This window comes from Haematobia irritans, chromosome 1, assembly GCF_050003625.1.
Source record: "Haematobia irritans isolate KBUSLIRL chromosome 1, ASM5000362v1, whole genome shotgun sequence".
In the NCBI taxonomy this organism is placed as follows: domain Eukaryota; kingdom Metazoa; phylum Arthropoda; class Insecta; order Diptera; family Muscidae; genus Haematobia; species Haematobia irritans.
Window position 1 is genome coordinate 35,942,589 of NC_134397.1, and position 25,554 is coordinate 35,968,142.

At 28.6% G+C, this 25,554-nt stretch overlaps 1 protein-coding gene and 1 long non-coding RNA gene across 2 annotated transcripts in view; one reads left to right on the forward strand and one right to left on the reverse strand.

Annotated features, from left to right (window-relative positions):
- LOC142220561 (uncharacterized) overlaps window positions 1–25,554 on the forward strand; it is a 112,691-nt gene that overhangs the window by 21,876 nt on the left and 65,261 nt on the right. The gene's annotated exons all lie outside the window — the stretch shown is intronic.
- On the reverse strand, window positions 23,056–24,358 carry LOC142238150 (uncharacterized). Its single transcript, XR_012722664.1, has 3 exons — window positions 23,842–24,358; window positions 23,260–23,727; window positions 23,056–23,187 (listed from the first exon to the last, which is right to left on the reverse strand). It is a non-coding gene; the product is annotated as an uncharacterized LOC142238150 (long non-coding RNA).

Below are 25,554 nucleotides of genomic sequence, written 5' to 3' on the forward strand. Positions count from 1 at the left end.
TCCTAAAATACCTCTAGATTTCCAATTTCAGGCCAATTGGATAAAAACTAATTTTATTTCTATAGAAAATTTTGTCCAAATAGAAATTTTTGACTAAATTTTGTCAATTTTTTTTTTTGTAGAAAATTTTGTCAACATTTTGTTTCTACAGAAAATTTTGTCAAAATTTTATTTATATAGAACATTTTGTCAAAAATTTATTTTTATAGAAAATTTTGTCAAAATTTTATATCTATAGAAAATTTTGTCAAAATTTTATTTCTATAGAAAATTTTGTAAAAATTTTATTTCTATAGAAAATTTTGTCAAAATTTTATTTCTATAGAAAATTTTGTCAAATTTTTAATTCTATAGAACATTCTTTCAAAATTTTATTTCTATAGAAAATTTTATCAAAATTTTCTTTTTATAGAAAATTTTGTAAAAGTTTTATTTCTATAGAAAATTTTGTCAAAATTTAATTTCTATAGAAAATTTTATCCAAATTTTATTCACATAGAACATTTTGTCCAAATTTAATTTCTATAGAAAATTTTGTCAAAATATTATTTCTAGAAAAAGATTTGTCAAAATTTTATTTCTATAGAAAATTTTTTCAAAATTTTCTTGTTATAGAAAATTATGTCAAAATTTTACTTCAATTTTTTTTTTATTTCTATAGAAAATTTTATCAAAATTGTCTTTCTATAGAAAAATTTCTTCAATTTTTATATTTATAGAAAATTTAATTTCTATAAAAAATTTAAAATCTACCAAAACTCCAAGAGTTCTATCAATCAGTAACAAATCTACCATTTTTGGTAGAATTCTACCAACTCTGGTAAGCGTGCTTGAATTCCGACACAATTTCAAGCTTATCGTTATAAGGAAATTTTTTTTTACTATTTGAGATTTCGATTATCGGAACTTGGACGATTATTTGTCCAAGTTCGTTTTTAGGATAACATATACACTGAAAAAAAGCATGCCCGGTTCCAAAGATTTTGTCTTTACTTTAAAAATTTTGGTATTGATTCCGAGCCAAAGAAGCGGAGAATACAAGTAAGGATACTTTTAAGACACAATTCTCTTTTAAATTTGCGTTTTGTGTACTTGCTTCTAGGAAGCAAATTTTAATTTTTCGTTTTTCAGCTATTTTTCTTCATATGCTATCAAAGTCCTTTAAAAACGAGTTAACGACAACTTTATTTTCCACATTTAGACTCGACTTCCAGTATGTTTCTAGTAAAAACTCTTTAAAATAAAGTGTTGAAAAACATGTCCTATTTTTGAACGATTTTTTGCTTTGTAGTCAAGATGCAAAAAGACAAGAAATTTAAAGACAATTTCATTAATTTTAAAGAATTTTTCTGAATTTTTAAAGTCAAGTTGTCCTTACCCCAAAAATTTTTTCTTTCATGTTATGATACCCATTTTCAAGTCAAATTACTTAATTATAAGGACAATACGACTTACTTGAAAAGTTTATCGACTTTTGGACAAAGAAAAAAAGCTTTATATTAGAGAAATTCATCTTTTATGCGAAGCAAAATTTGCATTTGTATTTTAAGGACATGAAATCTTTGGCCTCACGACAATATTTTTTTCAGTGTACATATTTCAAAACTAAATTGATGTAAAATTAAATAATTTTCTGAAGTAACATTCTTATCATAATAATACTAATTACAAAAAAAAACAAAAGAAAATATGACCAATGGATTTAGTGCGGTAGTGAAAGGGTTAATAGTTGTCACCATACACAAATTTGGCCGAGTAAATCTGTAAGCCCCCACATATTCTTTTACACCATAAAATATCTATATGACACTGATATTCACTGTCAACTACAATGAACGTCATATCCATGAGACACTACATCATAAAGGAAATAATACCATGGGCCTATGCATCATGTTTTTCAAAGGTAACCAATTAGAATGTGTCATTTTGATTTTTGAGAAATTCCCAAAATTGTGAAAGCTTCGAAACCAAATGTGTATGTTTGTAGTAAAAAATAAACCATCCGAGAAAAGAGAACAATTAGTGAACAAATTAACAACAATGTTGCGAAATTTCTATGTATCAAGTGTAATGATCAATGCAAAACAATGTCATGGGAATTAACAAAATATTTTTTCAATTTTTGTTTATGGTTTTAATTAATGTAGAATTTATGTTTAAGCTACAATGGACTATAAGACACAATAATTCTTATTATTCTTATATCATTCATGATTTATAGATAATAAAAATTTAAATAAAATTTCACTTTGACAAATATCACTAATTCTGTTTAGTTGTGTTTGGTAAATTGTAATCAGATTGGCTTGATTTTTTTTAATTGTTTAATGTTCATAATTTTTTATCTCTTGCCTAAATTTAGACTAATTATGAAAGTAAATAAAGTAATAAATACGATCAAGTGCACTTTATTTAATGTTGTTTCAAAGCAATTGACTCTTATCCACGCTTGCCACTCAAGCCAATAATAATCCACTAAAAAAACTACCAAACAATCTAAACATTTTGGTAAAATTGTGTTGGAGAAACTTTTGTCGAAATTTTATTTTGTATAGTAAATTTTATTTATATAGTAAATTTGGTCAAAATTTTATTTGTACGGAAAATTTTGTCAAAATTTTATTTCTATAAAAAATTTTGTCAAAATTTTATTTCTAACGAAAATTTTGTCGAATTTTTAATTGGACGGAAAATTTTGTCAAAATTTTACTTGTATAGAAAATTTTGTCAATATATTTTTTCTTTAGAAAATTTTGTTCAAATTTGTTTTCTATAGAAAATTTTGTCAAAATTTTATTTCTATAGAAAATTTTGTCAAAATGTTATTTCTATAGAAAATTTTGTCAAAATTTTATTTCTGTAGAAAATTTTGCCAAAATTTTATTTCTATAGAAAATTTTGTCAAATTTTTATTTCTATAGAAAATTTTGTCAAAATTTTATTTGAATAGAAAATTTTGTCAACATTTTATTTGTATAGAAAATTTTGTCAACATTTTTTTCTATAGAAAATTTTGTCCCAAATTTCTATTCTATAGAAAATTTTGTAAAAATTTTATTTTTATAGAAAATTTTGTCAAAATTTTATTCCTATAGGAAATTTTGTAAAATTTTTATTTCTATAGAAAATTTTGTCAAAATTTAATTTTTATCAAAATTTTTGTCAAAATGTTGTTTCTATAGAAAGATTTGTCACAATTTTATTTCTATAAAAAATTTTGTCAAAATTTTATTTCTATAAAAAAAAGTGTCAAAATTGTATTTCTATAGAAAATTTTGTCCAAATTTTATTTCTATGAAAAATTTTGTCCAAATTTTATTTTTATAGAAAATTTTGTCAAAATTTTATTTCTATAGGAAAATTTGTCAAAATTTTATTTTTATAGAAAGTTTTTTCAAAATTTTATTTTTATAGAAAGTTTTTTCAAAATTTTATTTCTATAGAAATGTTCAAATTTTTATTTCTATAGAAAATTTTGTCAAAATTTAATTTTTATAAAAATGTTTGTCAAAATGTTGCTTCTACAGAAAAATTTGTCACAATTTTATTTCTATAGAAAATTTTGTCAAAATTTTATTTCTTTAGAAAATTATGTCAAAATTTAATTTGTATAGAAAAATTTTTTTTAATTTTCTTTTTATAGGAAATTATGTAAAAATTTTGTTTCTATAGAAAAATTTGTCCAAATTTAATTTCTATGGAAAATTTTGTCCAAAATTTCTTTCTATAGAAAATTTTGTCAAAATTTTATTTTTATAGAAAATTTTATCAAAATTATTTCTATAGAAAATTTTTTCAACGTTTTATTTTTATGGAAAATTTTCTCAAAATTTTCTTTTTATAGAAAAATTTGTCAATTTTTTTTATACAACATTTTATTTCTATAGAAAATTTTGTCAAAATTTTATTTTGATCGAAAAATTTGTCGAAATTGTATTTCTATAGAAAATTTTGTCTAAATTTTATTTCTATGGAAAATTTTGTCCAAATTTTATTTCTATAGAAAACTTTGTAAAAATTGTATTTCTTTAGAAAATTTTTGTCATAATTTTATTTCTACACCCTCAAAAAAAATCGCTTCTTTAACATATGTTCCAAACATATTTTGCAGGAAGCACATATATTATTGCATACTGCCGAAACATTAATATGTTTGTTTTATGTGAACATATTATATGTTTGGAAGCATTTTGAGCCAAAAATATTATATGCTTGGAAGAATTTTTCCCAAACACGATTGTGCTCATTCCCTAACATACTCGTAATTTTCACTTCCACGAAATTTTTTAGTTATTGGCACCTTTTTCTGTAATACAAATAATGTTGAAGAAATTATTCACTTTTATAAATTTTTTAAATTTTACCTTTCGCCTGCACGGAGAATCGAACCGAGGACCATACAGTTTGTAAGCCAACACACTATCCACTGGGCTACGTAGCTGTTATAGTCACCAGTAGATAATTATCGTTTTAAGTTACATTTATATAGCATAGTTTGCAGCGCCCACGAGCCCATGCAAACATAACATTATTTAACAGAAACATACATTTGTTTGCCACGTGGAGCAGTGGTTAGCATGTCTGCCTTGCATGCAAAGGGTCGTGGGTTCAATCCCTGCTCCGACCGAACATTTTTTTTTTTTTTTTTTTAATTTACACATTTATATTTATACTATATTAAATTTTTTTAAATGAAACTTCGAAATGTGCGTTATTAAAGATTTATAGTCAGTAACAGTGCTTGATATAAACGAAATTGACAGATTTTTGGATAAAATATTATTTTTTATTGCAAAAATAACAATTTTGTAATAAAAAACTGTTTTTGGACAAAACTTTAAAATTTGGAAGGAATTCAAAAACTATCAAAAGAAGAACGTGGAGTCGAGTATAAACATACATACATAATTCTATAATATAAACATAAATTTATTTAGGAGTGAAAAGTTTTTTACTAGCATTTAACACCATCGCTCTAAAATTCCTTTTATTTTTCTTTAATAATTCATTTTAAAGAAAATAAACTTTTTAAATTGTTTTAGCTGTAAAACTCGAACTTAATGCCCGCTTTTATATTTGATGGTGTCCGTCAACTCCTCGTGGACTACTTTTTAATAAAGAGGAACTAAAGTTTGTTTTTTTACATTTTATTGTGTAATTTTTCACTATTTCCTCCTTATTTCATTTTACTGTCCCAACTCTAAAAAGTGTATAGTGCCCTTTCGCTATTTTTATGAAGACCCCTGATTTCTTTTACACACATACATAAAATGCTGCTCTCTAGGCGAAAACATATGCTGTTTGTTTTTCAAATGTCTATTCTCTTGGTTCCGAATGTCTATTCTCTTTATTCAAATTAAATAATATTTAGACTTAAGCATATCAAATTTTTGGCCTTATCATAAAACAGTTTTCCGAAACAACATACAAGCGGTTTCACAGAAATTGTTCTCTTTTGACTCTTTTGCTGTGTTATATTGATATCTTTCGTCAACTCTCCCGTTTTCCATCTCTATTTCTCTCTATACTCTCTCTGTCGCTTTGAATAAAATATCACAACATATGTATGTTTAGTCGAAATTTGTAAATTTATATATGTTTGTATTCACACATATGATTTTTATGAAACATTCATGCCCCAAACATAATATATTCTAACATATTAACATAGATGTCCCAAACATTTAGTTTTAGTTTAGGAACATTACATGTTCGCACTTAAATATATTGTGGTTTAAAATCGTGCCCGAAATACATTTTGTTTATATCGGAACATATGAAAAACATATTTTTCTAACAGTGTATAGAAAATTTTGTCAAAATTTTATTTCTATAGGAAATTTTGTCAAAGTTTTATTTCTATAGAAAATTTTGTCAAAATTTTATTTCTATAGAAAATTTTGTCAAAATTTTATAATTTTAAAATTGCTTGATGATAACGTATTCGTAAAACCTTCAAATTATATAAAATGTAACTTCTTTAACTTTATCCCATCTAAATTAATTTTGTAGATCTATTTCACGTTTATCCTTATTAATTTCCCTCCAAAATATTTCGATGTTAATAGCAGCAGAAAGTATTTTAATGAATATGCGAATCAAAAAAAAAACAAAAATAATCACAAACCTAACCTCAAGCCACTACCCTATCAGCACTCAAAGAAAGGACAATTATGGTCGCTTAAAAAACCATAATGTTATTAAAAAACTTCGCGTTAGCAAAAATTTTTGAAATATTCTATACGACACACACATAAAAGTCCTCTAACCCAAACGCCATGGCTTTCAACGCCAACGATGACGACGCCCACCTTCTTCAGAAATATTGGGAACATTTTTTTTTTGTTTTGTGATTTTGTTTTTATGATAATGAGACGCTATCAACGCCAATGAAATTGAAAATGTGGTGAAAATGTGTGTTGTCTGTCTAGATGGCTGACTGGCTGGCTAGCTAGCTAGTAAGCTACCCAAACCTAATGTGGATCACCATCCCACTGGTAACACTAATTTTATGATTTTTTGTTACCATAGCTGGGAAGGCGAAGCAACAAAAAAACACGGGAGACCAACAGAATGAGCATACCAGGGCACGCATTCACCATAATTTTAGAGTATCGTATGCGACCATAGAACATGGGAAACAGTCCTTTAAAAATCGTTTTTTTTTTCTTCTTCTTCCAAGGCATTTGAACGATATGCTGCTGCTCGTTGGGTTATGAAGGCTTGTTGGTTTGATACATATAACATATCATCTGCTTGCTATAAACACTTATGGATAGCCTTAATGGTTAGAGTTGAGATTCCAAGTCCTTTAGATACTTTTTATTATTGAGAAAAAAATTGTTACAGTGGTAATGGTCAATCAAAAAAATGTTAGTTGTAGTTGTTATTATATTGTTTAGGAGAAATAAGTCAGAAAGAGCTAAAATCGGGTGAAACCGATATTGGATAGGTTGATGCTAAATCTCCAGGAATTTGTAAACCAATTTGCTTGCCTTGCAAATTGATCTGCTTTTCAGTTATCTGGTCTTAAAGTTCTCAGAATTTCATTATCGCAATGGACTGAATAGTCTAAGTGAGCCTGAATCTTAATCGGGCTGCCACTTTAACCTTAACCTATTAAGAGATTTGCTCGAGGCTATTACCGCCTTCGAGTTGAGAAACATAGATTCCTCGCATTTAATTGCAGCTGGATTGCTCAGTCATCTCGTTGAGAGATATGCGCTTATAATTACAAGTTGTAATATCTTTAATGTAGAAAAAGTTGTATATGTCTTATCTCAATTGTTACGGTGTTTATCCTCGTACTCTAATTGTAAGAATTCTATGTTCTTGTTACGCGAGATTTAATAATAAAAATACAAATACAAAAGTATTCAGTTAATTTTTTTTTGTTTCTACTGACTGTGCCTAGAAAAAAGCTAAAATCTGTGGAATCGGTTATGTGGAAGGTATAGGTTAGGTTGATGGTAAATTCCCAGGAATATGTGAGGTAAATCCTTGCGATGTGATCTTATTTGCCGTTCTCGGGTATGCCCCTTGAACTTTCACTACCTTGCTATTGAAGTGCTCAGCCATTTGATTAAGAGATTTGCGAGGGACTATTATCGCTTTATAGTTAGAGATGCCCTGCATTTAAGTGCAGCTGGACTGCTTAGCCATCTTGTTGAGAGATTAGGCTATAAGTTACAAGAACACGAAATCCACGCAATTGATTGCAGATGAACTGTCTGGCTATATACATTTGTTGGAAAACCAGGATGGTCTATAAGTGCCCTACGGGAAATGTGTGCAAATTGCCACTGACGGACATATATATCACAGGACTGATACCGTGTTGATATTAAAATCTTATTGGATCTACACATTCAGTGAAATTATCAGAATAATCTATTGTTCAACAGATTTCAAAAGTTTTTCATTTCTGGTGCGATTTGGATACTCAAAATTAAACAGATTCCTAAAAGTCCAAAACTGTTTCATGAGGGCCTGTCAATGTTGGATGCTCCTACTAAATTGTCTCATGACGTGGCCTTTGGAATGAGTCCAAGATGTGTCCTAAAGTGTAAATTTACCGGTCATATTAAGGTGACCGGTGCCTTCCATACGTTTTGACCAAAACTGGTCTATACACACCAGGGAACCAGGGACTAGTCCTGTACCGGTCCTGTGTTTGATCCATTTCCAGTAGGATGCTTAGCCTAAAAATGGGACAAACATTTTGGAAAAATGGGAACTTTTTTTTCTGCATAGATGCACTTAGGCCGCCTTATAGATACAAAGGCCCAAAATCAACTTAATCGAAATTTAAAGAAAAAGAAAAAAATGTCGAATTTGAGATGAAAATCCTTTATTAATGCTAAACATTCATTACAAAGTTGAAAATTGCGACATCAAAAGCCAAGGTATCAGTAATAGTAAAAACCTAAAGTCGACTCTCTCAAATTTTTGAAAAGACAGCAATTTTAAATATAGGCTTTTCCAAATTTGGAAAATGTCAAATTTTCAAAATTTTTTAAAAGTCGAACACTTCACCTTTTAAATTTTTGAAAAAGTCAAATAGTCAACTTTTTAAATTTTAAAAATTAAAATTTTGAAATCTTTAATAAACAAACAGTTTTTCAAATTTTGACTTTCTAAAAATTTAAAAATTTAAAAAATCGAATTGTCGATTTTTCAAAATTTCAACTGTTTAAAAATTTGAAAAATACATCGGTTGCGCTGACTGTATGTTAGATATAAATTAGGTTGAGGCTAAATCGAAACACAAAATCAACTATTAATTTTTCGAAAATCGAGTCCGATCGGACTAAACCCAAAAATTAACTAATCTTACTTTAAAGAAAATGTCGAAATGCTGAGATGAAAATGGAGTATAATGAACTTCATTTGTGCTAAAAGTTCAAAAAAGTCGAAAATCCCGACGTCAAATGTAAGGTATCAGTAATAGTACAAATATTTCAAATTTTTAGAAAGATTTGAAAATTGTCGACTATTTCAAATTTTTAGAAAAATTTGAAAATTGTCAACTTTTTTAAATTTTGAAAATGTAAAAAATTTTAAAATTCGACCCTTCCCAATTTTTAAAAAGTCGAACACATTTTTTAAAAGTCAAATATATAACTTTATAAATTTTTGAAAATGTCGACCTATTCAAAATTCGATTATTCAAATTTTCGACTTTTTAAAAATTTGAAAAAGTCAAATATTCGGCTATTGAAAATTTAAAAAAGTCAAACTTTTTGAAAAATACATTTTCTCGAGATTTACCATCTCATGCAACTGATATTTGTGCACAACGAGCTAATTTTTTTGTTAAAAAAAAAAACTAAGTTGTGCGGTAGCAGTTCGTGGCGATAGGGAAAGTATGAAGCATAGCGTTATCATATGCACAATATTAAAAAAAATATTGACCTAAATAATATGAAAGATAATGTAAGCTAAATTTTAGAACATTGAATTTACACAATATTAAGGAAAACCTCTATTAAATAAAGAAACTTCAATTAAAAGAAAGTTCAAAATCTTTACTTTAAAAATATTATTCTTTAAATTTAGGATACGAATCTTTGAATTTTGTGTCCCTTCGTTAAAGACGTAAGTCTTTGATGTAAGATACATTTTCTTGTCGCATGTAATGGATATTCAATATTTTCAGACATTTTTATTCCCTAGATATTCCCATTATATCACTGTATCATCAGCATAGAAAAAGATTATTCCTGATGTTCTTAGATGGCATAGCTTACCTCAGCAATTTTTATTTTGATTTTTTTTCTCTCTATCGTCTCCCTTGAAGTCGTCCATTATAGTTTTCATGTAATGAATTCCTTTTGAAAGTTGTTTTTTTTTTCTGATATTGCACTGGGTATTGTATTTGTATGATATATTGCCAAAATATAAGCTTTTTTAGGGGAAACATTAAAATATTGGGGTAATTATTAGGCGAATCCGATAAATGGTTATGAGAATGTATTTCAAAATGTAGAGAAATAAAGTTTAGAATAAAATGAAACCTCTCAGAAATTGACACTCACAATCGCTTAAATTTTGTTCACATTTGGAAGGTATTCGGAATGAATTGCTAGGACCTCAACCACTTGAACATAAAACGAGTACAAATGATCAAAGTGTCTAACATCTGTATCCCACCCACCTATACTGTCAGTAACTCCCACAGTGATATATATCACCTGACCAAAAGACCAATAAAAGAATCCACAGATCGTCTCCTAACATGACACCACATCACTCGGCCAAACCATAATAATGGGAGGCCCTACCACATGTCCTGTCAGCATGCCAATGTCCCTATCTACACTAAGCCGAAAAACCTAACACCCCGTCACAACCACCAACTAGTACAAAACACCATTGCCGTACTAATTGTGTCGTACCACCTATAAACACATAAATGGACTATATCTGACACACCTTGTCACTATAGCATCGAAATATGTGCAACCTAACAGGTTGGCTGATAAGTCCCGGGTTTAACAAAGAAAAACACATGTCAAAATTCGTTTTTATTATTCAACATAGTTCCCTTCAAGAGCGATACAACGTTTATAACGACCTTCCAATTTTTTGATACCATTTTGGTAGTACTCCTTCGGTTTTGCCTCAAAATAGGCCTCAATTTCGGCGATCACCTCTTCATTGCAGCCAAATTTTTTCCCTGCGAGCATCCTTTTGAGGTCTGAGAACGCCAGATCTGGAGAATACGGTGGGTGGGGAAGCAATTCGAAGCCCAATTCATGAATTTTTGTCATCGTTCTCAATGACTTGTGGCACGGTGCGTTGTCTTGGTAGAACAACACTTTTTCTTCTTCATATGGGGCCGTTTTGCCGCGATTTCGACCTTCAAACGCTTTAATAACACCATATAATAGTCACTGTTGATGGTTTTTCCCTTCTCATGATAATCGATAAAAATTATTCCATGCGCATGGAATAAAAACAGAGGCCATTACATTGCCAGCGGACTTTTGAGTCTTTCCATGCTTCGGAGACGGTTCACCGGTCGCCGTCCACTCAGCCGACTGTCGATTGGACTCAGGAGTGTAGTGATGGAGCCATGTTTCATCCATTGTCTCATATCGACGGGAAAACTCTGGTGTATTACAAGTTAACAGCTGCAAACACCGCTCAGAATCATCAACACGTTGTTGTTTTTGGTCAAATGTGAGCTCGCGCAGCACCCATTTTGCACAGAGCTTCCGCATATCCAAATATTGATGAATGATATGACCAACATGTTCCTTTTATATCTTTAAGGCCTCTGCAATCTTGATCAACTTCATTTTACGGTCATTCAAAATCATTTTGTGGATTTTTTTGATGTTTTCGTCGGTAACCACCTCTTTCGGGCGTCCACTGCGTTCACCGTCCTCCGTGCTCATTTCACCACGCTTGAATTTTACATACCAATCAATTATTGTCGATTTCCCTGGGGCAGAGTCCGGAAACTCATTATCAAGCCAAGTTCTTGCTTCCACCGTATTTTTCCCTTCAGAAAACAGTATTTTATCAAAACACGAAATTCCTTTTTTTCCATTTTTTTCACAATAACAAAAGTTGCTTCACAAAAGACGCTCTATCTCACAAACTAATTGACTTACAGACGTCAAATTTTGACACGAATCATTTGAAGGTTGGTACTATATAAAAATAATATATATTTAATACTAGCGACGCCATCTATGTGTCTGACCGGGGACTTATCATCCAACCTGTTATAAACCCTATCCGATAACCTATCAGCATTACGTACCCTACCAAGGAAATAATAAATGTCCCCAGGAGGAAATCTCCTATATACACATCTAGGAGGAAATCTCCTATATCCACCTCTAGGAGGAAATCTCTTATATCTACCTCGTAAGCTGCCGTGTATGCCCCTAATTGGCTTGTCTATAGCACTTTCGACCCACGCCAACGGGTCTCATCAGTAGACTTATATACCCTATCACCAACCATATACAACTAACAAACTAAAATCAATAATAGGTACGTAGCAGGTACATATTACCAAGAAACAAAACACAACAAAATGAAAATGCAATCAGCCCGACTTACTGTGGTGCAATGGTTAGCATGCCCGCCTTGCATACACAAGGTCGTGGGTTCGATTCCTGCTTCGACCGAACACCAAAAAGTTTTTCAACGGTGGATTATCCCACCTAAGTAATGCCGGTGACATTTCTGAGGGTTTCAAAGCTTCTCTAAGTGGTTTCACTGCAATGTGGAACGCCGTTCGAACTCGGCTATAAAAAGGAGGTCCCTTGTCATTGAGCATAACATGGAATCGGGCAGCACTAAGTGATAAGAGAGAAGTTCACCAATGTGGTATCACAATGGACTGAATAGTCTAAGTGAGCCTGATACATCGGGCTGCCACCTAACCTAACCTAACCTACTGTAATGTACGCAGATGTTGAACTCTCAGGACTCAACACAATCATTCTGTGGAATCCCAAGACTCCAACATCCGATGCAACCCTAACATACGCACTGGATTCTAGAGACTTAACACACCCAATTCGTGGAATCCCAAGGCTTCCACGTCCGTATGTAAATAAGTTGAATGAGCCCATCCCATTTAATCCGCCTCAGACTCCCACCCCGTCCATCGTACTACCTCCCCTGGTTACCGTCAAACACTTAGCCTCGTCACCTATACCTCATGCGGATATTTTTGATACCTAAGTATAGAAATCACAAATCTTCAAAAATGCTTGCTTCTATAATTCTCCAAACAGGGTTCATTATACTGCTCGGTACTGGAATGTCCAACATTACCGACGAGTAACTTAACCGCGTTTTGGGCAAGTACTACTAACTCGCAGTCCAGATAACAGGCCATTGAAGCATAATCCCGTGTCCTACCCACACCTGGGAAGTATTCACTTATGAGAGGGTACGAAATTTAGCCACTTTTATTATGTCCGGTTTTTAGAGTCTCCAACTTTGGCAAAATTTGTCATAAAATTTGGTAGTCGAAAAAATTGTTTTGAATTTCTATTGAAACTTTCTATTTATTTTTTATTTTTACAATAAAATTTACTGAACCAAATATGTATCATTTTGGTTGAATTTTGCTATTTTGCGGCTTGAAATATTATTCCAAGAATGTAAAACTTTTTTTGCATAAACAACACGTGCACGAGGTAGTTAATTTTTCACATAGAACAGATTTTCCGATTTTTGTATAATAATGAATAACTTCTAAGCATTTTGGTACCGCTTTTTCATTCCATTCTATTATATCTTCATATGTGTTATGAAATTCATGCAACTTATGACCTCTTCCAGCATAGATTTCAACCATTTGGTATTTATCACCATATATATTCGCTCTTTAACACTTGTGCAAATTGCTGTGGCTAAAGTTAAAAAAGAATCAAAAAACACACAAATATCTGAAGAATGAAACATCTGTTCGTTATAAAACAGAAGGCATATAGTAGACATTAAAATCGAAAAAAAAAACAAATCGAAGAGTCGGAGAAAAAAATTTATTGATAAAATAGCAAATACGTGTTCAATTTTTTTTCCAATCTAATGATTTCACCCAAATAGCAAGAATAACGTAAAAAACAACAAAAAATGGCCAACCCAAAGATGTGCTATTATTAACTCTGTTACGTTGCAAGCAACCAGCCCTCTTTTCAATATACCTAACTGAATTGTTCTTTTCGGGGGAAGATAAGCATATGCATCACGGTTGCCGTAGCTGGTAGAATCCTACCAAAAATGGTAGATTTTTTACTGTTTGGTGGATTGGAGGAACTTTAGAAACTTTTATAGAAACAAAAAATTATCTATAGAAAAAATTTTGAAAAGAATTTCTATAGAAATAAAGTTTTCTATAGAAATAAAATTTTGACAAAATTTTCTATAGAAATAATATTTTGAAAAAATTTTCTATAAAAATATAATTTTGACAAAATTTTCTATAGAAATACAATTTTGACAAAATTTTCTACAGAAATAAAATTTTGACAAAATTTTCTATAGAAATAAAATTTTGTCAAAATTTTCTATAGAAATAAAATTTTGACAAAATTTTCTGTAGAACAAAATTTTCAATAGAAACAAAATTTTGACAAATTTTTCTATAAAAATTAAATTTTGTCCAAATTTTCTATAAAAATTAAATTTTGTCCAAATTTTCTATAGAAACAAAATTTTCAATAGAAACAAAATTTTGACAAAATTTTCAATAGAAATAAAATTTTGACAAAATTTTCTATAGAAATAAAATTTTGACGTTTTCTATAGAAATAATTTTTTGTCAAAATTTTCTATAAAAATAAAGTTTTGACAAAATTTTCTACAGAAATAAAATTTTGACAACATTTTCTATAGAAATAAAATTTTGACAACATTTTCTATAGAAATAAAATTTTGACAAAATTGTCTAAAGAAATAAAATTTTGACAAAATAATATTTTTTTATTGTTTATTTTTTTTTTTTTGGTAATTTTCTTCTAATTTTGGTAGATTATTTTTGGCTTGAGTGGCAACCGTGATATGAATTCGAGTTCATATGTAAACTTATCTTTAACCTGGTAGTAAGAGACCCCTTGTTTTTTATTAATTCATATGCTAGGGATTAATATGATTTTAATAACTTTGATACGGAAATTTAAAACAAAAACTCCAACAAGGAGTTATGTCTATAGTATAAGTCTATTATTTTTGTAGGAGTTTTTTGTGCTATTGCCATTTTTCTGATAACTTTTCTCGTCCATCTTGTCTACTGGTAGTTGAGCCTTAAGCTATTTTTTCTTTATCTTCCTATGATAACATGCAAACAACAGACAGCATTTTTTTGTTGCTTGGCGAATTTTCGTAAGACACCTAAACAATTAAAAAAACCCATGAAAACAAAATTCTACAATTGTATGGACTAGCAAGAGTTTTAGCCTTACTTTGGAGGATGACAACAGTATGACCTCAAATAGAATAATTTTATTTTTTTACGTACGGGAAGTAAAAAGAAGTTATTCAGTGCCAAGTCAGGACTATATGGCTGATGACCCACAAAAATGACATTTTGAGTACTCAAAAGGCAGTTTTTGAGCCAATTGTCTTTTGAGCACTCAAAAGGCAGTTGAGTTTTTTGGTTTTTCTTTTTTTCTGAAATGGCAACTAGCAATAAATGGTTGTGTACCACTCAGAATTCACTTTTATGTGTTGTCCTATGATTTTTTATTTTGGACCAACATTTTTCCAATTTTTGTCAAAATTTTATTTCTATAAAAAATGTTGTCAAAATTGTATTTCTTTGCAAAATTTTGTAAAAGTATTATTTCTATAGAAAATTTTGTCACAATTTTATTTCTATAGAAAATATCGTCAAAATTTTATTTCTTTCGAAAATGTCATCAAAATGTTATTTCTATAAACAATTTTAACAAAATTTTATTTTTATAGAAAATTTTGTCACAATTTTACTTCAATAGAAAATATCGTAAACATTTTATTTATATAGCAAATCTCGTCAAAATTTTATTTCTATAGAAAATTTTAACAAAATTTTATTTCTGTAGAAAATTTTTATTAAAATTTTGTTCATTAGAAATTTTTTTTAAAATTTCATTTCTGTAGAAAATTTGGTCAAAATTTCATTTCTATAGAAAATTTTGTAAAATTTTCATTTCTTTAGGAAACTTTGTCTAAATTTCAGTTCTATAGAAAATTTAGCCAAAATTTTATTTCTATAGAAAATTTTGTAAATATTTTATTTCTATAGAAAAACTTGTTAAAATTTTATTTCTACAGAAAATTTTGTCAAAATTTTATTGCTACAGAAAATTTTGAAAAAATACCGATTTGACGAAAATGGACCAAAATCAATCAAATTCCATTTGGTCCGACCATCGGACCAAATTTAAAAATTAATAATTTTGTGGACCAATTTTGGTCCGGTCGGACCAAAATGGGAACCCTGTCTAGTGGTACGATTGTGACATGTCCAGGTCTTCCGAAAAAGCAGACAATAATTTTCTTGAAAGTGCCTCATGCACCCAGAGAAGGAATATGATCACCTCAAACACGTTTTAAGAGCAAAATGTTATTTTTGGGTGGTGACCATGTAACATGGTTTTCGTAACCATGTTATTTTCTCGGAAATCATGTATTTGATTTCGGCAAGCAGGTTTTATTTGACGAGAAAATAACATTTTAGTGACAAACATGTTACATGGTCACCATACAAAAAAAACATTTTGCTCTTTAAACATGTTTGAGGTGATCATATTCCTTCTCTGCGTGTGTTCGGGCAGTTTTTTTTTTTTGGCTCATCTTGAAACATCCATACAGTCTACTGTTACTTCAGACTCTACTTCAGACTCATAGTTACGCTGTTTTGCGGCCAAATGTTCACGCAAGCAATCTATGGATTTCTAAATGCTCTGCTAATTAAATTTTCTTTTCGATAGACTTTCGTTAAAGCTATGTCCAACTGTTTCTTCTTCTAAAAAAAAAAACAAATAAAACTTGCTGGTAATGTCTAAACAAGTTTTGTTTTCCTCAAATGAGACCACTGAACAAGAGGTTCTTGTTTCCATTATGTCCAAAGAGTAGTATTGTATGCCTTGAGTTCCAGTTCCTCAAAAAAGATATCCTTTACACGTTGTCCTTATAAATGAAATTGTTTTCATTTTACGACTACACGAGACAATTGATTAGTTTCGTTTTTTTCGTTTTTTGTTTCGTTCTCCCAATTGCTATTATCGATGTCTTGTTTATTTCCGAACATGCTTACAATACCACATTCACTAAAAAAAGGTAGACTTGCTTTCTTTACCCACAAGAATGTTTTAATGGCCATTGAATATTTGCAAAAAAATAAAGAAATTTTTAAAACAGTTACTGTATCAGGTTATAGTGATATGTAAGGGAAAACAAACAGAAATTTCTCTTTTAACCATATTTGCTTGTTACTATCATTATGGTTAGAACTTATGGATAGCTCTTTGGTTCTATTTTACATACTAGAATCTACCTACAAATATGTTATTCTTGGAGTTTTTCTTCATTTTTACCTTTCATCTCATGTTAACACTTGACGTGTTTTTGTTGGTAAAAAAAATTGTTGTTGTTTTTATTATGCCCTTTTCGATTCTCTTGCTATTCTCTTACATGATCCCCTTTGTTGAAGAATATTTCAACAATATGTCCTTTTTTAGACCAAGCTGTTATGGAAAAAATCTTTGATTTTCCTTTTTTCTGTTGGCACACCTTTTGCCTTGATGGCCAAAGGGCCAAAGGTCCCTCTTAATGGCATTAAAGTAATTAATTGTCGGCTTTACTTTGAAATTGTCGGTCAAAAGTAATTTGTCACAGTGCAGAAAAGTATTATTAATAAGAATTTTATGTTGGCTACAAAACTTTTGTGATTGATGTGTCAAGGTATAAAAATAATATGATGGAGGATTTGAAAAAAATTGTGGGATATAGGGTTTTATACGAAAATCCTAAGTTTATTAAATCTAAGGATTTTTTGTTTTATTACACTGATAATTTTTTCCCCTAAACTTTTGATAATTTAGCCAAAATTTAGGAAATATTAATTTCTTTAAATTAAAGAAAAATTTATTAGTATTGTACAAAATGTATAATCATTTTTACACCCACCACGATGGAATGGTGACGGGGGTATAATAAGTTTGTCATTCCGTTTGTAACACATCGAAATATCGATTTCCGACTATATAAAGTATATATATTCTTGATCAGAGGGAAATTCTAAGACGATATAACCATGTCCGCCTATCTGTCTGTTGTAATCATGCTACAGTCTTCAATAATGAAGCAATCGTGCTGAAATTTTGCACAAACTCTTTTGTTTGCAGGCAGGTCAAGTTCGAAGAGGGGCTATATCGGTTTAGGTTTTGATATAGTTGATGTTGGTTGAAAAATTCAACAATTTTTTTTTTTTTTGTCATAAAAACGTAACTGTTTTCAACCACTTCCTTAACTGACTTATTTTTGTTTATTTTTTATAAATGTTTAATTAAAACTTAGAAAAAAATTTTAAAAAAAATTGCTTAGTCCTCCGAGTTTGATTAAAAAGTACATTTTTTTAATTAAAAATTTAAACATTTTCAATCATTAACTTAATTAATTTCTTGTTTCACAAAACAAAAGTTAATTATATTAATTAATTTTTTTATTGAAAAATTGTTTAGCTTGAATCAACTTTTTAATTGGAAATATTTGTGGTGATATTTTTGTCTGTGTAAGAGAGAAATGCGTCTTCTATGTAACGCAAAATTTGCATTCGAATTTTTACACAAAGAAAATTGCATTAAAATTGAGACAACACACAAAAAAAAATTTTTTATTCAATCACGAAATTAATTGATCCAATTAATTTTTTAATTGAAATGTCTTCAATCACAGAAATGATCAATTATCAATTAAAAAATTAATTAAAGGTCAATTAAAAAATTAATTTGTCCAATAAAAAAAATTAATAGATATTATTAAGTTTTGTGATTGATATTTGTATATTCAATTTTTAATTGAATATTTTTTAAAACTCAATTAAGATTTTAATTGGAAATTACGTGAAATTTTTTTCTGTGAACGTTGTATTTTCAATGACATAACGAACATTTATCATTGGAACAATGAAATTGTTCATTTATAGTATGAAATGTTTCATTATTTAATTGAAAATCATAAAAGTAACGAAAAGTTTCATTGTATTTATGAAATTGTTTCTTTGGCTCAATATTAATGACAAATTTCGTTAATATAACGATGATTTGTCTGCCTTTTTTCAGTGTTCTGTAGGTAAATTTTAAGTATAGGTTGTAATGGAAATCGAAACGTCGGTATTTGGTTTTTGCAAAAATCGAATTTTGAGCTTTATTAAAATTTGGACTTTTCGATTTTTTTAATTTTTAAAAATTTAAATGGTACACTTAAAAAACTATTTACGTGATATTAAAGATTACGCAACCGAAATTTTAGAATTCAATATTTTCAAAATATTAAGGGCAAATTTCTTTAAAATAATGAAATTTTAATAAAAATAAAGTTAAACTTTTTTTTATTAAATTTAGGACACAAATTTTGGAAATTAGCTTGCCTCCGTTAAAGCCGTATAACTAAGGCACATATTCCTTAACCCTCTAATGCCCCAATTTTTTTGCCAGCTGATTCAATTTTCAATGTTAACGACACAAAAGCAAGAGAACTAAGTAACAAAAAATTTTACCATATAAATTCAGCATATGCTGCAAAACCTCTTGAATAGTTTCAAATAAGTTTTCTTTTTATTTTGCTAATTTTTGTTGTCTTAAGGTGTGTTTTACCAAAAGCTTGGGCATTAGAGGGTTAAAGTAAAGAAACACAGTTTTAAATATAGGCTAAAACTTATTTTGAGAATTTAGCATCTTCGGTTTAATGTTTTTTTTTTTATTAAAAAAATATTTTGTACTTTTAAGTATCCATTATAATTTGAATTTTAAACTGCAATTTAATTGTACGTGAATAGCTTTATTAATATACCGCGAAAATATAATGAAAATTCGATAAATAAAATCTGTATCCTTATTTTAATTTTATTGATCCTAAATTCAAAGCCAGATAGGTTGCTAAAAAATGTCTTTGTTATAAACACGCATCTTTAGCTCGCAATCAATACCAAAATCGTTAAGGGAATGTCAAAATCTTTGGATCCAAGTAAACTTTTTTTGAGTGTAGACTTTCAACCTCCCATTATTGAAAAGTCCTCTTTAGATGTCCTAACCATTGACTTTTTGTTGAAAAAAATATCCACATCATCTTTACCCTTAAATTGAAAGTAGATTTTTTTCTTTACTTAGGTTACAATCAATTGTCGATGAGTCGATTTTGAGTAGCATTTAGTTCAATCGATTAGTCCAGTTTTAAGATTATAAAAATTTTACTTCGGGCTTTTCCCGACACTAAAAAATTTAAATTTCATGCTATCATTTAAAACAAGCTTGCAGTTACAAAGTCAATAAGCATAAAATCAATAAATGACCTTCCATTCTACTTAACCTTCTTTTAAGAACCTACCTCGTAATACAAATTACCTCTTGAAATTCCAACAACCTTACCAAAGATCCTCTTTCTGCACATCATCTTAATATTGGCCCTGTTAAAAACACATTATCCTTTTTATTAGCTCATTTTTTTTTTTTTTTTTTTTTTCAACAACAACAACATTATAGACAATTCACAATGACCCTAGGTAAGAGAGGGGGCGCAATATAAACATCTACCTTTGTGTATGTGTTCTCTCCCCACCCGCAAGGAAAAGAATAACAAAAAGACCCATACTTCCGTTTCCTCTGTCACTCACTCTTAAACAAAAACAAAATACCTTCAGAATTTCTTAATGCTGCCTAAAGGTCTATAAATTTAAAATAAAAAAGAAAAGACATACAGGCCAAGAAAATGGCCAACAAAATTAACACATAAATATCCCGTCATGACCACTTGTCCAGCCAGCATCCATTCCCCGTGTATAGGTATTGTTATATTTATCTCCCTTGTTTTACCTCCTGGTGGGTGCTTAAGTTTTTTTGCTGTTCAATGTTACCTGTAAAATTTATAAAATGGGAGAGAAAATTGAGTGCTAAACAAAAAAAACAACGAACTTTCAAAAATCCACAATGAATGGAACTGCCTTTCAAATACAATACGGGAAAATTTTGTTCCATTTCTAAAAAAAAGAAAAATCCTCCGCGATGTCAGTTAGTTCGATTCGCGAGAGTTCTTTTTCTATTCTCTATTTTTGTTAGGCGTTTCCGTTCGATTGAATTCTGTCAAAGTTGTTCAATGGCTTATTGTTGTGTCCTCTGGAATTCAATAGGATTGGATTTTTATACCGAAATATTTTGCGGTATTCAGGAAAGCAAATACATTTTCTGGTAGCCTTTGGGTTGTAACACCACTAAATAAAAATACAATAATACAAATAAAATTCTGTAAAAATTTTCTATAGAAATAAAATTTGGCAAAAATTATTTAGAGCGTCTTTTATAAATAAAATTCTGTAAAAATTTTTCATAGAATTTTTCATTTTATAAAAGTTAAAAAAAAAAATTATAAAACAAAAAAAAATTTGAAAAATTTTCTATAAAATAAAATTTTTAAAAAATTTTCTATAGAATAAAATTTTTGCAAAACCGTGGTGCAATGGTTAGCATGCCCGCCTTGCATACACAAGGTCGTGGGTTCGATTCCTACTTCGACCGAACACCAAAAAGTTTTTCAGCGGTGGATTATCCCACCTCAGTAAGGCTGGTGACATTTCTGAGGGTTTCAAAGCTTCTCTAAGTGGTTTCACTGCAATGTGGAACGCCGTTCGGACTCGGCTATAAAAAGGAGTTCCCTTGTCATTGAGCTTAACATGGAATCGGGCAGCACTCAGTGATAAGAGAGAAGTTCACCAATGTGGTATCACAATGGACTGAATAGTCTAAGTGAGCCTGATACATCGGGCTGCCACCTAACCTAACCTAACCTAACCTTCTATAGAAATCAAATTTTCTATATATTTTCTTCTATATAAATAAAATTTTGTAAAAATTTTCTATAGAAATAAAATTCTGGAAAATTTTTCTATAGAAATAAAATTTTGCAAAAATTTTCTACAAAAATAGAATTTTTGAAAAATTTCCTATAGAAATAAAACTTTGCAAAAATTTTCTATGGAAATAAAAATTTTAAAAACATTTCTAAAGAAATAAAATTTTCGAAAAAAATTTCTGTAGATTTTTTAAAGATGTTCTATAGAAATAAATTTTTAAAGATGTTCTATAAAAATAAACGTTTTGCAAAATTTTCTATTTAAAGAAATTTTCTATAGAATACAAATTTAAAGAAATTTTCTATAGAAATAAAACTTTCGACTAAATGTTCTGTAGAAATAAAACTTTCGACTAAATGTTCTGTAGAAATAAAATTCTCTTTAAAAAATTCAAAGAATTTTGTTTTAGAAATAAAATTTCTAAGAAATTTTCTACAAAACAAAATTTCTAGGAAATTTTCTATAGAAATACAATTTCTAGGAAATTTTCTATAGAAATAAAATTTCTAGGAAATTTTCTATAGAAATAAACTTTCTAGGAAATTTTCTACAGTAATAAAATTTCTAGAAAACTTTCGACTAAATTTTCTGTAGAAATAAATTTTCTAGGAAATTTTCTACAAAACAAAATTTCTAGGAAATTTTCTATACAAATAAAATTTCTAGGAAATTTTCTACAGAAATAAAATTTCTAGGAAACTTGCTACGCAAATAAAACTTCTAGGAAATTTCTATAGAAATAAAATTTCGAGAAAATTTAACAAAAAAAAAATAAGTTCTAGAAAATTTCTATAGAAATAAAATTTCGAGGAAATTTTCTATAAAACAAAATTCTAGAAAATTTCTATAGAAATAAAATTTTTGAAAAAATTTCTAAAGAAATAAATTTTTTAAAAAATTTCGTATAAAAATACAATTTTTGAAAAATTTTTCTATAGAAATACAATTTTTAAAGATTTTCCATAGAAATAAAATATTTGAAAACTTTGAAAAAATTCCTATAGAAATAAAATTTTTGAAAAATTTACTATAGAAATAAAATTTTTGAAAAATTTACTATAGAAATAAAATTTTTGAAAATTTTTCTAAAGAAATAAAATTTTTGAAAAATTTTCTATAGAAATAAAATTTTTGAAAAATTTTCTATAAAAATAAAATTTTTGAAAAATTTTCTAAAGAAATATAATTTTTGAAAAATGTTCGAATACAGCCTCGTCTAACAATGGACTGAATAGTCTAAGTGAGCCTGAAACTAAATAATGCTGCTACTTTAACCTATCGTCTCTATAAACTTCACAAATTTCCATTCCATTTCATATTAAAATTGTCGTGCGGAAGCAAACAAACCATTGTCCCACGCGAACTTCACAAATTTCATTTGTGGCCTGAATGCCCTTTTCAAACAGAAACAACTTTCAAAATATAGCGAATTTCTTCATTGTAGTCACTAATTTTTCATCAACTGTAACTTTTGCAATTTCTCTGAATTGATTTATTTTTATTTTATTTTATTATTATTTTTGTTTTGTTGATGTAGGAAGCTTTAAAATCACTTTTCCAATGTGATTGGCACCACTGAAGTTAGACGACTCCAACGACATCTATTGACAAAATATAAAAAGACTTTTTCGATTACCCAATGAATTAGTATTATAGTTCAAAAGAGTGCTTACATTTTCGACCACTATCCATCAATGAATTTAAGTTTTATTCGATTTTAACATCATTCATGCGTTTTGGATTTTCTGTTTTTTTTTCACCGTTTCAAATAACTTTTTGGTCAATTGACGGTAAAACGACATGATGCCGGATACTAAACTTGCAACAGATACCTTGAGTTTTTGTGAAAGTGACACTGACATACACGCTTTTGTTTGGTAAAAGCATTGTGAGAGCCTTTAAGAGCAGGGCTACGTTTTCTCCACACCCACAAAGTTTAACTGTAGACCATGGGGCCAATTGCCTTCAAAGGTGGTAAACAATGTATGAATTTAAGATTTCATTCAAGTCTCTTTTCCCTTCTTTTGTTTTCGTTTTGTTTAAATACTAATTTTTTCACGCAATGGTATTCGTGTGTATGTGTGTGTCCGTGTATTTAGCTGAGTTTATTGTGTATCTGCAACTCCCTTAAGGAAGAATTTCTAAGAGAGGGAGAGAGAGAAAAAGAGGGAGTTAGAATGGCGTAAATTTACTCTGATGTTGTGTTTGCAAACCGCATTCGCAAATTAAAAATAAACAAAACATTGTTTTCGTACCCATCTTTATGATTTCTTCTCCTCCGGTGTATTTTTATATTAATTCTCTCCCATCATAGCATTTATACAGTTAACATTTACCGTAACCATAATTATTAAATCATTGTTTACTTGCATATATATCTATCTTGTGTTGTAGTGTGGCTAGATGATGATATCCTCATAACGATATTTATGTCCATCCAAACGTTTTGTCTTCTTACCTATGTGTCGTTTGTCTTGTCTAGCTTCTCAATGTCTACTATGTTGAAGTCTATGCAATCTATATGCATATACTTCTTTCGTCTGCTGAAAGATTCTGACGCTGTACTCTTTCCATTTTCAAAATGAAAAATCACGGATATCCTTTTTTCTTTAATTATGCAGCTAAATTAAAAATATTCAAAACCAAATGAGTTTCAGCCAAATGTCACCAAAAATTTTGGGTTGTCAGTTTTTGCTGTTTTTTTTTTTTGTATTCTTTCTTAAGGAAAACAGCTGTGGTGAAATTTATGCACAAGAAATTTGGTAAATTTTTTAATTTCCTAAAATTTTGATAAAAATTCATATAGGGGGAAATTACGAGGAATAAAAATTAATTTTCTATAGAAATAAAATGTTGTAAGAAGTTTTCTATATGAATAAACTTTCTAGGAAATTTTCTAAAGAAATAAAATTTCTAGGAAGTTTTCTATAGAAATACAATTTCGACAAAATTTTCTGTAAAAATAAAATTTATAGAAAATTTTGTATAGAAATAAAATCTGTAGGAAATTTTATATAGAAATAAAATTTCTACGCATTTTTATAAAAATAAAATGTCTAGGAAATTTTCTGTAACAATAAAATTACTAAAAAAAATTTCTAGAAAAAAATTCTAGAAAATTTTCTATAGAACACAAATTTGAAAAAATTTTCTATAGAAACAAAAAAAATTCTATAAAAATAAAATTTCAAGGAAATTTTCTATAAAAATAAAACTTCTAGGAAATTTTTTATGGACAGAAAAATTCCGAAGAAATTTTCTATAGAACACAAATTTGAAGAAATTTTCTATAGAAACAAAACTTTCTGTAGAACTAAAATTTCTAGGAAATTTTTGTGTAAAAATAGTTTTTTTAAATAACATTTCTAGAAAATTTTTACGAAATGTTCTATAGAGATAAAATTTCTACGAAATTTTCTATAAGAATAACAATTTTTGGAAATTTTCTTTAGAAATAAAATCTCTATTAAATTATCTATAGAAATATAGAATTATCTAGGAAACTTTCTATAAAAAAATTCTATGGAAATTTTTTAAAAAAAGAAAGTTTTCGACCAAAAAAATTTCTAGGAATTTTTTTTATAAAAGAAAACTTTCAAAAAAAAAAACTATAGAAACATAACTTCACAACATTTTCTATAGAAATAAAATTTCTAGTAAATTTTCTACAGAAATAAAATTTCTAGGAAAATTTCTATACAAATAAAATTTATAGGAAATTTCAATAGAAATACAATTTCTAGGAAATTTTCTGTAAAAATAATTTTTTTTACATAACATTTCTAGAAAATTTCATATAGAAATAAAATTTTTACGAAATGTTCTATAGAGATAAAATTTCTACGAAATTTTTGTAAACAGAAAAGAATAACAATTTTTGGAAATTTTCTTTAGAAATAAAATCTCTATTAAATTATCTATAGAAATATAGAATTATCTAAGAAACTTTCTATAAAAAAAAAATTCTA